The sequence below is a fragment of the Rutidosis leptorrhynchoides genome, chromosome 2, assembly GCF_046630445.1.
Source record: "Rutidosis leptorrhynchoides isolate AG116_Rl617_1_P2 chromosome 2, CSIRO_AGI_Rlap_v1, whole genome shotgun sequence".
NCBI lineage: Eukaryota > Viridiplantae > Streptophyta > Magnoliopsida > Asterales > Asteraceae > Rutidosis > Rutidosis leptorrhynchoides.
The window spans coordinates 702,724,255-702,739,612 of NC_092334.1; the positions used below are offsets into that span (position 1 = coordinate 702,724,255).

The 15,358-nt window shown below is 34.0% G+C and overlaps 1 long non-coding RNA gene and 1 pseudogene across 1 annotated transcript; both read right to left on the reverse strand.

The window, feature by feature from the left end:
- Positions 1-589: 589 nt before the first annotated feature.
- Positions 590-2,843, reverse strand: LOC139894142 (uncharacterized). The gene is made up of 3 exons (XR_011774834.1): positions 2,465-2,843; positions 1,916-2,003; positions 590-1,409 (listed from the first exon to the last, which is right to left on the reverse strand). It is a non-coding gene; the product is annotated as an uncharacterized lncRNA (long non-coding RNA).
- Positions 2,844-5,258: 2,415 nt separating this feature from the next.
- Positions 5,259-14,979, reverse strand: LOC139890432 (cuscuta receptor 1-like; annotated as a pseudogene).
- Between the last annotated feature and the right edge of the window lie 379 nt (positions 14,980-15,358).

Consider the following 15,358-nt stretch of genomic DNA (forward strand, 5'->3'; position numbering starts at 1 on the left):
TATATATATATATATATATATATATATATATATATATATATATATATATATATATATATATATATATATATATATATATCAGGGCCGGTCCTAAATTTTCCGGTGCCTCGAGCGAGCCGATAAAAAAGGCCCCTATATAACAATGTGATAGTTTGGGGCTGTCCTCATGTTTAGGTCATGACAACAGCAGACTCAATCAATCTGTTGTTGGAATTCATGTATTATCCATCCCACATCGATGGATCAAGTAGAGAAGAGATTCTATAAAATCAAAAGCCCATCGTTTTAATTTGATAAAATTAAAACTGTCTTGCTTCACTTGGGCCCGAGCAATTGAGTTATTAGTTCTCGGTAATGAAACGTTGGGCTTAGTTATAAAGAAACGTTGGGCTTAGTTAATATATATATTGTATATATTCTTTTTTATAATTATTTACTAGCTTAAGACCCGCGAATTCGCAGAGTTTTTCTAAGGGTAAAATCATATTTTTATTTATTCTATTAATAGGTTTTTGTAGAAGGCCCCAAATCTGACATATAACTCATCATCTATCAAGGAATCATGATATCCTTTCATCGCAGATGCCGGACTGCTCCTATTTTCCCTTAGATAAGATCAAATTGATGGTGTTGCACAGCCATTAGTCTTGTTTACTTACACAAATTTCGTATCCCATTAGAGGACTCTTAACCATGACGTAGTGTCATCCGAGGACTGACTGCCACATCAGCACCATTTTCCCATTACTAACCAAAGACATTTTGCTAACATCAATGGCATACCCATCACACACTTCCTCACACCCACTAAATTAATTAATTAATTCAAGGTACAAATTTCAAAACTAAATTTACAACACAAAAATGCATTCGGCTCCGTCTTTGATTTTGCGTAGCATCGACGAAATGGAGTACGGGACATCAACCTCTAGCCAACGGCTAATTGCTAATATTGGTGCCCTTCATTGGCGGACTCAAAGACGGGCCAACCTTAGAAACCGTTATTAGTGCTCTTATTCCTTAATGATATGTTACAATACCCAATCATCAAATCAATATTATAGATTCAACATGCCTAGTGACCTAGTTAGATACACGATTAGCATCTCATGTAATCTGGATCCTAATTCTTGCACCTGAACCATATTGAAAAGTTCTAATAGTATCTCCATCCTTTCCAATTATCAATCCAACATGTGCATCTGCTGCTGATGGTCTTGTTGTCACAGACGGTCTTCTGTTGGCAATTGAATCAACTCTTACTGCTCGAGTAGACGGTCTTCTTGGTGAGTGAATCATCTTCATCCTATAATAAATAAGGACATTTACACCACCTATTACAGGTCAGGTCCTAAAGCTATAGTGTAATTCCCTGTGACTATTGACAGGAGATCCTTTTATGCTTTCACCTGACAAATCGAAAATTATATCTAGAATTTAAAAAAAAAAAAAAAAAGTTACCTAATTACAAACTCTTCAATTGTTGCTATGATTTTGCATATTACAAATATTAAAATAGTTGGGTATCAAAATACTTAATAAATTATAGTCACACCTTATTAGCTACAATGCATAATAAACTATACCTCTTTATTTGTCCTATTTTAGAATTGTAGTTATCTCTACCATATTAAATTGATGATATAACATGGAGTGCTTAAAATGATGAAAGTTAATGTGATATACACGAAAATTATTGTATTCCTTGAATTTTTGTATGGTCGTCCTTTCAATTTTCCCATTTCGTTTTTACAACACTTCTTGCATTTTTTTTATCCATAACTCCTCATCAATATTTTTCTAATTATATAGGTTACCTCATGTAGAATTTAAATTTTTGACATGGTTCACAGAATTACAATTACAATAATAAATGGTTATTAAAAGGCAGGGTGATCTCAGATACAAGTAATACCTTCCTGGAGCCATTCACCAAAGCGTCTTATTCAAGGTCGAATCAGCAAAGCGTTTGCTATTGACTTCAGAACCCCCGAGTTGTCTTGCTGCACACAATTAATGGTTCAAGTTTATAACGGATCGGTTAAGTTGAATGTTACCAACAGCTGGACCCTAAGTAGGTAGCACATTACAACCTTTTTTTATTATCCTTTTGTTGTTTATGAACCAGTGGTGCCCAACTATAAAAATGTAATAGGAAGATGCCTATTTTTATGTTCCAATAATTCAGTATGCTAATGCTAATAACTTAGCTTATTAAAAGCATTTACAATACTCTATTTACAGAAGTCATATCAATTTCAAGTATAAAGATGTTAAGTTGTATGGTCTAAACAATATCCAAATTCACATATAAAAACAACAATTTTCATCAATCACATCAAACCTTATCTCAATTCATGATGCATTTAATACATACATACACAAATCATTCAAACCCCAACAGAAAATCATAAACCCTAAAACCCCAAATCACGTCAAGGTCAAATAATCACAAAAAACTAACCTTTTCAACAGCACCCTCTGTTCTTGCTGAAGCAACGATTGAACTGTTAGCAGCTATGCTCATGAATTGACCCAAAAATGAAACCCTAATTCCAAATACTAATCGTCGTGGCACTCTGTTGTTGACTGATCTTCATTAACAAACTCAATATTGTTATTAACGGACCACTTCTCATCGTGGATCCCTAAATTGTTCTTCCTTTTTCGCTGTAAGGATAGTTAAGGTGGCGATTCTTTCATCTTCAAAGTTTCGTCAGCATCAATTTCAGATTTACACTACAACAATGGAGATACGTGAATTAATTTTCGAGGGTGAACATGTGCCGATTTGAGGGCAAGAGTTAGGGTTTCTGTAACTAGTTAATGTGTTAAGTGTAGTGAAAATGTGAACCCCTATATTGATTTAGGTATCCCGTGTCTTCTAGTTATTTTAGGGGCATTTTAGTCTCTTTACTTCAAATTGTATCTTTATGACCTCATAAAGGTGAGGTGGCTAATTTAATGGCTATGATGTAGCGAAGGATATTGAATGAATGGCTCAGATTAAATTTGTTTTTCTAAGATGACTTATTTTTGTGTTTCTTATCTATCTATACACTATAATAAATCGGGTTTGGGGCGAGCTGTGGGCTACATTAGATATGGGTTGAAATGGCGTAATAAATCGAGGGATGTAAATCCTACGTGTCGGCTCCACATTAATTGCTGACGTGGCATCCTACATGTTTAATTTTAATTGGTCCGGATAATAAACCGCTAATGACATGGAATTTACAGATGTTTCCCAAATTCAATCAAATAAACCCTAAATCAATTTCATAATACGTAAGTAATTCCCAAAATTATCACAACACAATCAATTCCGCGATTTCTTTACAATTATCACCCAAATCATTGATTTCATCACAAACACCAACTATTCTCTGTTGAAATTTGATTTTATCATAAACACCAACTATTCTCTGTTGAAATTTTAGGGTCCTAATCAAACAAAAAAAACACACGCTCACATCTGAAACCCATGAGATTTCAAGGATACATCTGAAACTCATGGGTTTCAGATGTGAGCGTGTTTTTTTCTCCTTTTTTTTTTTTTTTTTTTTTAAATGACCCTAAAATTTCAACAGAGAATAGTTGGTGTTTGTGATGAAATCAAATTTCAACAGAGAATAGTTGGTGTTTGTGATGAAATCAATGATTTGGGTGATGAATGTGAAGAAATCGCGGGATTGATTGTGTTGTGATAATTTTGGGAATTACTTACGTATTATGAAATTGATTTAGGGTTTATTTGATTGAATTTGGGACACACCTATAAATACCATGTCATTAGCAGTTTATTATCCGGACCAATTAAAATTAAACATGTAGGATACCACGTCAGCGACTAATATGGAGCCGACACATAGGATTTACATCCCTCGATTTATTATAGTGTATAGATTTAAAAACCTTTTGAATCGTCCTCATCTTCTTCCTAATCGAAACTCAATTTGAGTCAAATGATTGGCTTATATCTTCGATTATATCTCCACCTGCGATTGCATACTATTAGATTATATAAACTACGACGAGTAACGAAAGTGACATCCCATTGGATCAAGAAAATTGTCGACAACAAATGAATCGTTGATATCATCCGATTCAATAGATATGTAAGTTTCAATTTTGTTATAATGTTCGATTTTAAATTCAAGTAGTAACAGATACATCGATTTTTATTTTCTTTGATCGTGCTATTTTAGGTTAGGATTTTTTATTTTGTTTTAAAACACATTTAATTTGTTGCAGAAGTCAACATAGTCATTTTCGTGGATTAATTTTTAAAACTAACTTATTTGGTATGGAATCATCATGAGGAAATAAAACATTGACACAGTGAGAGCGTATACGTTTGGTTCTCATTATTTTGTGGAGGTAGACATCGTGTTGCCAGAAGATGTGTTGCTTAACAAAGCTCATAAGATTGGAGAAATGCTGCAAGAAAAGCTTGAACAACTGCCTGAAGTTGAACGAGCCTTCGTTCATATTGACTTTGAGTTCAGTTACACGGACCTGAACACAAAGCCAAGGTCTAGGTACCAGTTTACACTATCATGTAACACTTTCTATCTGTTTCAAGTAAACAAGCAAGAAAAATTTCTTGACAACATATGTTTTTATAGTTAGCATTGTGGTTGCATATTTTGGTTTGGGTTCAATTACATGCGTATTTGGTTGACATCATTGTGATGATATGGATCAACTCTTCCCTTTTCTTCCTCATACCATTGTTAATGAAAATATTATTTTTTCTTAGTCGCTTTAGGCTTTACTATTTTATTTTTGTTTGTGATATTTGTTTTGTGTTAACCTGTTTTATATTTCTTCATGCTACAGGTTGATATGAGTAGTATTTGTGTTTAGTGAAGTTTAAATCTGTTAGGTCTAAGAATAGATGAGATTTATTGTTGTTATGAGCTAGTATAAATAGTATTTATCTAGCTTAAACGTTAAGCCTTCTCTCACAATTACACCTAGAACACACACACTCTCTCACCTTGTAACCACCTCACCCTTGTAATCACATTCATCCTTCATGTAATCTTGACACTATGTTGGCTCTATAGTCACGCATATGATTATTGATAATTTTATTACGCCTGTTATCTACACACTCCATTGAAGTGTGAACTGAATGAATCCAAACTCTTTTAAGTGTGTACAATTGCCAAAATAAACGTGTCTATTTGAAGTATTTGTTATAGTGCAGTAACCACTATTACAAATGCAAACATATTCAAACATAACATGTATCAAAACCTGCGCTTACGGAAACAATCAGAAAGAAAGTAATAACATGTATACAAACATTCTTCTACTAAAACAAACCACCTTCTACGCCAATTAGGATTTACGTAAAGAATCCCAAAAAATCCCATCAAGAACACAAACCATGTGGAGACCAAACTTGCACTAAAGGAAACCAAATCCAAGGCATACCATTTTTCTTCATTTTCTTCTGGTACCATCATTAACGTCGAATTTGTTTGTTTAGGTGCACAACTCTTCGCTAATGGTGGTCCACAAACAAACGGATTACCCTTGTAGCTATCAGCAGTAAATGTCGCAAACTGTCCCTTCATTTGTGGGAGGCTACCAGACAGATTGTTGTTAGCAACAATGAAAGTAGACAGAGAATACAACCCAATCAGTTCCGATGGAACTTTACCACTCAAATGGTTTGATGAAATATCCAGGCTCTCTATATCTGCTAGATTTGAGAAAGAACTTGGTATGGGCCCCGTGAGCTGATTATGAGACAAGTTAACCGCACGAATCTGAACCAACATTCCAAGTTCTTTTGGGATTTCACCCGTTAGATTGTTGCATGATAAATCCAACCCTGACATGTAATCAAGGATCCTACCTTTGTAGGAGTCAACCCTGCTTTTTGTTAGGAACTGAACTTCATCTTGCTTTACATAGAATTCATCTCCACGTATCTCGGCGTACTTCACTAGAACACTTTCATACTGATACAATGTCTGCGCTAGCATCTCTCGAGTTAAATAGTTTAAAAAGGCAAGTTGGCCACTTTGAGTGATATTTTGTAAGCAATTAGGTATTGAGCCAAAAAGGAAGTTGCTAGATAAGTCTAACAGCCTCAAATAACTTAATTGGCACAAGTGCTTAGGAATAGAGCCAATAAAGTTATTATTTCTCAAAAGGAGGATTCTTAAACTTGAGATTTCACCTAAGAAGTATGGAATGTTACCTGATAACTTGTTATTGCTCATATCTAAAGTCAAAAGATTTGTCAGATTACGAAAAGATTCAGGTATTGATCCCGTGAATCTATTTGAATCCAAATGAAGATATCCCATCCTACTATACATACCTAAGCAGGATGGGACGAACCCTGAGAAATTATTTCGTGAGATATCGAGAAACATGAATGAAACCGTCCCGCATGGAAATCGACCTTCGAACATGTTGTCTCGTATCAGGAGTGTATCTAAGAATGTCAGGTTGGTTAACCATCCTGGAATCATACCTGAAAATAAGTTGCCACTTATATCCAAAATGGTTAAATAAACACCTTCAGTACTCATCTCTTTTGTGAGCACCCCTGTAAACTGGTTATTGTCTAACAAGAGAATTGTTAGCTGACTTGCGTTGAATTTTCTTGAAAGTACTTTACCGTACAAACTGTTATTAGATAGTTGTAAAACCCTCAACTGTTGACATTTGTAAAGCAATCTCTCAGGAACTTCTCCTGATAAATTATTGTTAGATAAATCCAACATTCGTATTTGACTCAAATCGTTCGCTGACCAAGCGAGAGAACCGTTTAAAGAATTTCGAGACAAGTTCAAGTACTGTATACCCGGAAAAATATATCCTATATCAAGAGGTATAGTACTAGTCAAATGATTATCTGACATATCCAAAGACCATATTTTAGCGTTCCTATACAATGGCATACAAATGGTACCAGCAACGTTATTCCTTAAACTAATAACTTCCAGATCTGCGTTAATATTAATCAACCAATTTGGAAATTGCATCTCCAGTGAGTTGTGAGACAGGTCTAGCTGACGTAACTTATGCTGGTGAAGTAGAAAACTAGGAAGAACCCTTCCTTTGAGCCGGTTTATATTGCAACTAGATAGCACAAGCACTTTCAATTGAAACATTGGAACCCAACCGATAGGCTCTTCTGTTTCAACCTCAAATTTGTTGTTGTCACTTATGAATTTGACCACCTCTAACTTTGTATGATTGGAGAAAGAGCTAAATGATAATGATCCTTCAAATTGATTATGACTAAAATCAACATACTCGAGAGATGTGAGATTAACAAAAAGTGATGGTGAAAGTGTTCCGGTGAATTGGTTTGAAGAAATATCAAAGAGTTTAAGAGATGTTAAACTGCTCAAACACTCAGAAAGGTTTCCATCAAACTTGTTTTGACTAAGATCTAACTCTCGGAGGTTCTTCAGCTGGCAGAACCCTGCAGTCAAACGAAAACATTACAGTCATTCTTTAGAGTTATAAATTGATATTAATTTAACTTATTATCTAAAAAATGCTACCAAGAGAGTGCATTGATGAAACCACATTACAAGAAGTTTTCAGTTATGGAAATACATTAAGAAAACCAAAATTAGTCACGTGTGCATGCTTTATATAGCTAACCATGATCTAGTAATGAGCCACTAAGTTCATTGTAAGCAAACAAGATATATTTAAGCGAAAATAATGTACGTATTGCAGGTGGGATGATCCCAACTAAATTATTTCTACTCGAAAATTCTCTAAAATTTGCTACAAAAGGAGTGCACCGATGAAACCACATTACGCGGACTTCTCAATTATGCAAATACTTTAAGAGTATGCTTTAGAGAAGTTACCATCATCTGGTAATGAGCCGTTGAGCTGATTGTTAGCAAACGAGACAACCTCAAGCAAAAGATAATGTACTTATTGCAGATGGGATGCTCCCAACTAAATCAGTATCACTCATATCTAAAACCTCCAGATGGCGTAAAGATGCCAAAGCTAGATTAATTACAAAATCAGATTAAATATGGGTTAGCAAGTAATCAGGACAAAAACTCTAAAAAGAGAATTCTGAGTAGTTGTGTTTTATGAAAAATTGAAAGTGGATTAGATTTTGCAGCACCAGTTGGAGCCTTCAAATGAGTTGGTAAGTCCTTAATCATACTAAATGTCTTAAATCAGTAACAAAATTTGTAGGCAAATGAAACAAATACTTTACCTTCCATAGGAAGTGTTCCATTGATATTATTACCATTTAAAGACAAAAATCTTAAGAATGGAAAAGCAGCCATTGCCCGTATAACATCATCTTTATTGAAGTTGTTCTCATTAAGATTTAAGTGCACCAGGGTTCTCATGGTGCCTAAAATGTAATGTCAGACAAAATAAGTAGAATACACAACACCTCAGCCAAAACAGTGTATCCTGTAATCTTAATACTTGAAAATTGATCAAAAGTTATACGGCGTTATCTACAAAAGTATAAGTTATGCAATAGATTTTAATCATAGCATCAACACTGAGATTTTCTCGTCAAGTCTATGTATCAGCTATATATAGACATATATCAGAATTAAAACAGCTATTAAATGACATTTAGTGTACTTAATAGTCTAACCGTTATATTCGAATGAGTCTGGGTTACAAAAGCTTAGATCGAGTTCCTCTAAGTGATTGAAACGAGATAATTCTGCAAAAAAAAAAGTTAAGGAAATAATAAGAAGGCATATTCGTTATGACAGTTATGATGAAACTTCGCTGTTTATCAATGATTTTTTTTAAAGGCAAAATAGATGTTTAGTAATGTCAACACATATTATGAATTATGATGAAACTTGATGATTAATAATGTCTACATATTAATATGATACACATGCCTTGCATCGGAAAAGAAGAACCACCAAGATCAAGAATCTTAAGAGATGGGAGGGAACTTAGGCACAATACGACGCTTGTGGTGACACGGTTACTTCCAAGTGATATGCTCTCTAACCTTGTTAATCTTGATAAATTCTTGCAGCCTGTAGTAGTATAATATTAATGAATGAATCCTGAGAGAAACTTATAGGTCTGTAGTTATAGAACTGAACAAGTGTAATTAAGTTGCTCGATTTTATTCAACAATTTTATCTTTTGAAATATCCACAAATAGTTGTGTCTATCTAAAAGAATTAAAATCGTACCAAAGAGCCATCAGCCTAGCACTTTCGAGGGATTTTTGGATGAATGATATGTTTTTGAAGGGTGTTTGTAGAACAAGGTACTTTTTAAGTATTCATGTTAAACAAAGAAAACCGGTGTTGGCAACAACGGGTCTTGTCATATCATAAAAACATGAATTACTAAAATGATTTGTACGGTTTTGTATAACAAATGGAAAAACAAAGAAGTCAATTTGTTGCCAGGTAGGCAAGACCCATTGTTTCTGTTGGTGTAATCGGTTTATATTATAAGTTTTAAGTTTAATACTTATTAGTTATGCTAATTTGTTAGTGAAAGTTAAATTAAATATTTGGTTTTGGTATCTAGAAGTGGTCTGTTGATGACCGATTATTTAGTTAAGTAGTGGCTAAGATTATTTAGTTAAGTAGTGGTCAAGTAGGGAATTAGTCTTACTGATTTCATGGAGCACATGGGGTGATTTGGTGCTAATATTGTGGTAACCGATAGTGTATTAGATGGCTATATAATAAGCCATAATTGATGAATAAAAAATAACGTTGAAAGCAAAGATGTAGTCATTCATGTTTCATTTGCTTTCTTTTTTCTTTTTGCTTCCATATTTTCTTTCGTATCACAATAAACACAATTTAATTAGTGTAAGTTGTTTAGTGTTTTGATTAACTCATATTTGTTTGGGACTGTGATCCAACAATTGGTATCAAGAGCTAAGGTTCGGCTTCAACTAGGGTCATGTTGTTCATGAGATGAAACTGAACCGAGGTACAAGAAAGCTGTATAACCAGGTGGGTTTGTTTTCTTGGGTGGTGTAAGAGTTTCACGAGAAGAAATTAAACCGGGGACAAGAAATTGGTAGAGCCCGTGGCCAGGGTTTGTTTTCTTGGGTGGTGAAAAAATTTCTTTGAGCAGATTGATCCAGAAAAGTTGAAGTGATCAAAGGTTGTTGTCAAATGAGCGGGGTAAATTTGTTCGTGAAAAGAGACTAACCGGTGGAGGTACAAGAAAACGTGATAGCGTGTTCGCCTTGTTTTCTTGGGCGGTGTAAAAGACTCTTGGAACAAGTTTTTTAAATGGAGAAGACACACGGTGTATACATTGTGGCTATGGAGGTTCAAACCGGGATGGCTGTGGACGTGACCGGGGAAGAAGTCGGGAGTCCGGGTGAGCCGAGATGGTGTTGAACAGTTCAAACCGATCGAGATGACTGTGGACGTGACCGGGGAAGAAGTCGGGAGTCCGGGTGAGTCGAGATGGTGTTGAACGTGTCCGGAAGAACCGCGAAATATGTTACAAGTGTGGTGCACGAGAACGAGGAAAAACTAATTAAGGTGGTGATTGTTGGATTAATTAATTAGTTTATCCTAAGTTTGAGTTACTATATTATTTGTCATGTTTTAGTTAATAGACGGCAGTTAACATTTATGTGAAATGTTAGGTACGGTTTCTAATTAGATGACATATAGTATATGTAATTAGAATTGGTATTGATGTCTTGACCGATTCTCATGGGTGAAGTTACAAGTGGGAGTAGTCTACCATTTCTTTAGGGATAGTTGAAATGATTGGTAGTTGTGGGCTAGTTTTATGGATACGTGTGTAATTTTCATGACTATATATTTAGTCATAACTTATATGAATAAACACAGAAGTTAAGCACAATGTAGTCTTCCGTATTTGTTTTCTTCATTTTCCCTTTTGCATAGTAAAATAATACAAGTTTCTTTCTGTTGGTATTTTAAATATTGATAAGGACCTGTGTCCCAACAGTTTCCAACACCGAGTTTACTTGTTCTACAAAAATCCTTGAATAAATACATTGTCCAACAAACACCTTTCAAAATCACAAAATTCAACCAAAAAATTCAGGTGGCCCTTCCAACCAAGGGGTTGAGGGTTCGAGTCATGGGATGGGACAATTGTATATACTTGTGTGGTAGTGGGTGGGTGTGTGTATTGCCTTTGATAAAATATTTGAGGGGGTTGTTTTGAATACGTTTGATTCAAATAGAAGTTAAATTCATGTTCTCCAGGTTTGTCAAATGGGCTAAGTATGTATTGAAAAAGAAAACACACTGATTGATTCAATAAATCAAACAAAAACTCCAACCAATTACAAAGAAAGAGAATGTTTGTGAATCACTGAATCCACTTTGCATGAATGCTTTTGTAAATTGGTTGTCGATAGGCGTGCAAAGTATTTCAACCAATTACTATTGGATGGATGTACGTACCTTGAGCTGGAAATGATTCAGAAGAAAAAGGATTGAGCTGAAGATCTAATACTTGGAGTGATGGAAGAGCATTTAAATATGTTATAAGGCTTTCATTGAAACGATTATCCGCAAGATTTAACACTTTCAACTTCTTTAACATGAATCTCTCTTCAAAACCTACACTTATGCATCCAAATTCAAAATGCCAACATATATAATTAAGGAAAGCAACGATAATAAATATAAGTCGACTCTTCCAATATTGTGTTTGGATTTATGAGAAACTGACTAAAATAACTTGTTCGTACTTTCAAAATTTCTGTCTTCTTTTAGGTGTCCTTAGAACAACAATAAAAATACTCAATCCCACAAATGTGTGATATATATAAAAAGGTAAGATGTATAGAATCATTCTTCTTAGATAAAAAAGGATGTCGATTCTCAACCTAAGGGTAGAGAAAGTCATTCCCTCTAGAGAGACTACTTCTAGAAGGAACTCCGGTCGAAATGAAATAATTAAGGGAAGAAAAAGCACATAGATATGCACGGGTTATAAACTAGTACAAATTACAATTACAAGAAAAGTTGATTTGATACACATCAACTTTGAATCATACACACTCTTACACAACACATGCTTACCAACTAGCCTTACTACTTCCGCTCGAGTACGCTTAACTGCAGAGTTCTGACGGTTTCTGTTGTGTTTGTAGCCCCAAAACGTGTTGTGTCTGGTAAGGATGAGAGTTAACTTATAAGGGACTCAAACAATCTTACAAAATCCGATGTGGGATGCGGTGTTACAGCTAAGATTGTAAACACACAAAAAAAAACACATACATACATCCATAACATATTTCTTGAGCCCAAAATCCTCTCAACCGTAGCTACCAACTGCTCTACCCTTGAAAACCATAGCTGCCTCCATCACCACTTTACACCACCATACGACCACCATACGACCACCTCCTTCACCTAATTTACTTTCTTTTTATTACTTGTTTTTACGTTATTTAGTTTAAGAAAGCTATGGAATTTCTCTATGAATTTCGCCACACATATCATGTAACAAGAATCGAAATAGATATAATTGTTCATCAAATTCACTCCCCTGTTCCAACTTTTTCGGTTTAATACTGTAGACATGAACTAGCACGAATATATTTGTTTACAATATGAGAATGCAAATAAAAAACTTAAACATCCCTGTTATGGAGAAATTACTCGTGTAGTTGATCTCAATGCATGTTGCAAAACATGAGATAACATGTGTAAGTTAAATTAATGAAAATGAGAATGATTACCATGAATTTCGAGGGTACCGTGATATTTACAGGAGGTGAGATTCAATACCTCCAAATTTTCCAAAGCTGCAAATTCTACAATAAATGCAAAAGGGCGTGTATAAGCCTCTTGATAACATATATGCATGTACATGTGCTATCCAGAAAATTATAGGGCGAAAAAGATACCATGAGCTGGAAACTTTCCTTCCAATCTATTATAACTAAGATCCAGAACTTTGAGTGAAGTAAGCGCACCTAAAGAAGGAAATACCCTATTTGTAATAAAATTCATGTCGAGGTCCAATAATTCTAGGTTTTTCAAACTCGAAAATTTTTCAAGTCCTGCAACAATAAATTAATATCATCGTTTCAATAGGTTGACTTTCAAAATATGTTTTCTAATAACAGAAGGTTAAATGACTTGTGACTGGCATATATATCTTCGATTGTCGCACAGTTTGGTCGATCAACTTATAGGCACACTTAAAACAAAATTTATTCTGAAATTTTTGGTTTACATAAATTGAAGATGGTTAATATACTAATACTAACATTTAATATCAGCCAGACAGACAAACCAATACTGTTCACTCATTTTATAATCAACATGAGAGTAAATTTCCAAGAACTATATCAACAACAACAACAACAACAACATTATCCAATTCCACTAAAGTGGAGTATGGAGGAGGTTAGATGTAGACAGTCCTTTCCTCTACCCTAAAGTAAAAGGGAAGTCATTCTTCTACCCAGGATACCTATCGGTCCCCAGGTAGAGGAAGTCGTCCCTCCCTATTCTGTAGAGCAGAGAGGCTGCTTCCTTGGGACCTCCGACCAGAAAGAATCATGAAATTCGATATGTGAAGTAAAAATATACAAGTAAAGTTGATAAAATAGAAACTTTACCATGAATAATGTATACTCCAATACGATATATATAGGTAAATAAAGCATATAACAATATAATGTAATATAACATATACGAAAATATGTGAGTGTCAAATATGCAAGTATAACAAGTCATGTAAGTACAATAAGTATACGTAAACATGTTGGTAAGAAGCATGTAGGTATAATATGTAGTATAAAATAGATGGTATACTATGTAGGCATAGACAAATAAGTATACTATGTTAACATAAAAACATGTGATATGTAAGTACGTATAAATTAATTGCTATATAATGTAATACAAACATGTAACCATATAGTGCAATAGAGCATGTGAATATGCTACAATAAGTATAGATATATTATATATCCATAAAACATGTCCAGCCAATAAGTAAAGTCCCACGAAAAAAAAATAAAAAAAAATAAAATAATAATAATAATAATAATAATAATAATAATAATAATAATAATAATAAAATAATAATAAAGACATATATGAAGTGTACACAAGCAAGTAGGCAAGAACTATATCGAAGCAGTAAAATAGTAAATGAAGCAAATATAAATATATGGAAAATGAAATGTACGAGATAAGAAAAGCAAAATATCTAAAACATATGTCAACTAAACGAATGTATTAGGTTAATTTACACGGTAATTGTATTAGGGTATTATTTAATCTGGTAATTAAGACCCTAATGGGTTCTATCACCATCAGAAAAGATATTTATTATATTTTGATAATAAACATATTATGGTTAATTACATATAAATTATTTAAAAGGGAGATGCTTATATTTGGTGACCAAATTTGAGTGAAATTAAATTTAGGGTTATTAACCAAAATGCCTTTTTAATTAACTCATTAGCGGGTGTTTGCAAGAGACAAAATTATTGAAGGGGTTCGGGTTCGAGGGTCATCCTGATATTTTCAACTATTGTTGAATTTTTCTTTACAGACAAAAACGGGTGTAACATAAAACCCTACAATATGTATCATTACTCAATGTAAATTAGACAATGATGTACATGATACCTGTGCTCACAATTCCATCATCCAGATGATCCGATGACAAATCGAGACTTCTCAACTCTTTAAAATGAAGAAAAAGAGACACATTTAATGGCCAAATCCTTTCGTCCTCTTCATCCTCTATTCCAATAATGTTTTCAAATAACAAGTTTATTACATGACCAGTAGTTTTGTTGCACTCGACCCTCTCCCAATCACAACACTCTCTGCCATCATCAACCCAAGTTGGAAGAAGTGGGTCAGCATCAGAAACAAATAAATGATCGATAAGAGACGCTTTGATTTGCAGCAGCGCCTTTCTCTCCTCTTCAATACAACTACCTTGTATAATTCTGGCCATTAGAATATGAATCATCATCATCATAATTAACAACAACCAGTTAAACTAAGTTTTGTGCTTACTCATACACCAATCCATTTTAGTAGATATAGCAAGTAAATAATAATAATAATCAGTCACAAATGATGCTATAATTTCCAGTTTCTTAATAAAAACGAATGCAAGCATATAAATAATAAGTTGTGCTTGAATATTACTTGGAATTTAAGTAGATGTATATGTAGCACCAATATGATATGAGTCATCAAGTCAATGCAGTCAACTTCTCATAATTACTGAGTGCTACTGAATAGAAGTCATCGAGTCAATGAAGTCAACTTGAGTGGATGCCAGCCAAAGGCAACCTTGACTTATCAACAAACTTCCAAATATCAGTATACGTTTTCCTTATATGTTTATGTAA